Consider the following 1,497-nt stretch of genomic DNA (forward strand, 5'->3'; position numbering starts at 1 on the left):
AAACAATGATCCTCTAGCACTCACTGCACTTCATGATATTTTACACAATCTAAAAGGACTCAAACACACCTAAATACAGGCAGGAGTATCACTTAGAGGAAGATTAACACATTTTACTTTCGGCTTTATGTACTGACACAGAAATGTCAACACTAACAGCACTAAAATGTAGTTCTCTGCTGCTGTTAAAAACAAATAGAGCTGGTTAAGACCCAGCCAGATTATGCTGATCCTGGTCTGAGATGTGACTACTTAAAAACATGACACAGAGAAAAACATAATAGGCATTGCAGGAAAGTTCAACAAAGGCAGACTCTGTTTTCTTATCTCTGTACTGAAAACAACAATTAGTTTCCAGAGACAGAGTTTTAGAGCCCAGGTAGATGTACAGATTTGAACCCATGCAGCAAACCTGCTGATTGGTTCAGACAGTTGATTCAGCCTGTTAAATAATGCCATACTGTTTATCTTCTAATGAGTAGAGCATCATATTTCATGGGTAAGAATGGTTTAAACTTTTACAGATAGGAGTGAATCATTTATTATTTAATAATCAGCAAAGGCTGTGAAAGGCCTGATATTACAGTAATGTTAGAAGCTGAAAATCAGAGTTAAGTTCAAAGTTGGGTTTCTGTCACTTTGCAACACCAAATACAGATTCCACTGAAATACTATAAGTGCAGGTGCATGAGTAATGCCAGGATGGTTATTTAAATGTTTGTTTGGTCATCTTCTCTGGTAACTTTTGTGTTCAGTGTTTTTTTTCTCCTCCATTTTTCTTTTTTGCTTTTGTCAACCAAAAGCAAATCCTTCTTTCTATTCTATATCACATCATTAGCCCTCTATTGACTTAAAAGTACAATTATAAATTACAATAAAACTATCTGTATTTAAAATCATATTTGATGACATATTTATTTTTGCACATATGACTCAAGAACTTAAAATGTCTAACTTTATTTATTTATTTTACCTAGCACCCCCTGCAGGCTGCTGCATCGCAGATGAAGACCCAACTTCAAACACTTCAGTAAGAAGTGTCGTCAAATATAAATTCTTTACTAAATGCCAAATTTTTTTTTCACAAAGGTCTAATTTTTAAGATGGAATTTAAATATTTTTCATGCTGTCCAGAAATGTGGGGAGCATTTTAGTTCTTCGGGGGAACCTAATCAGTCCAAATTAAATCAATTTACATATTCAGCTCAAGCATAGAAGGAGGTCTATAGAAAAAAAAAGTTAAAGACATTTCCCAATATAGTTTATTTCTTTTTCCGCACTTTCAAGACTAGTACACAATTATATATTGCAACAAGGATTTACTTCTAATTTTCTCCTGTCAATAATTCTCACAATAAATTATGGGCTGATGGCGACAGACACCTTCAGGACTGGTATGGTGAGTCCTGCATTTGGTCGCTCAAACTGACATCAGTGTTAAATCAAAGCTGCTCAACTGGTTCATGTTAGTTTTTCTTTCATTGTTCTGACCTTATT

The sequence above is a fragment of the Halichoeres trimaculatus genome, unplaced genomic scaffold, assembly GCF_033239565.1.
Source record: "Halichoeres trimaculatus isolate MK-OKI-2021-1 unplaced genomic scaffold, fHalTri1.1 fHalTri1_scaffold_6, whole genome shotgun sequence".
NCBI lineage: Eukaryota > Metazoa > Chordata > Actinopteri > Labriformes > Labridae > Halichoeres > Halichoeres trimaculatus.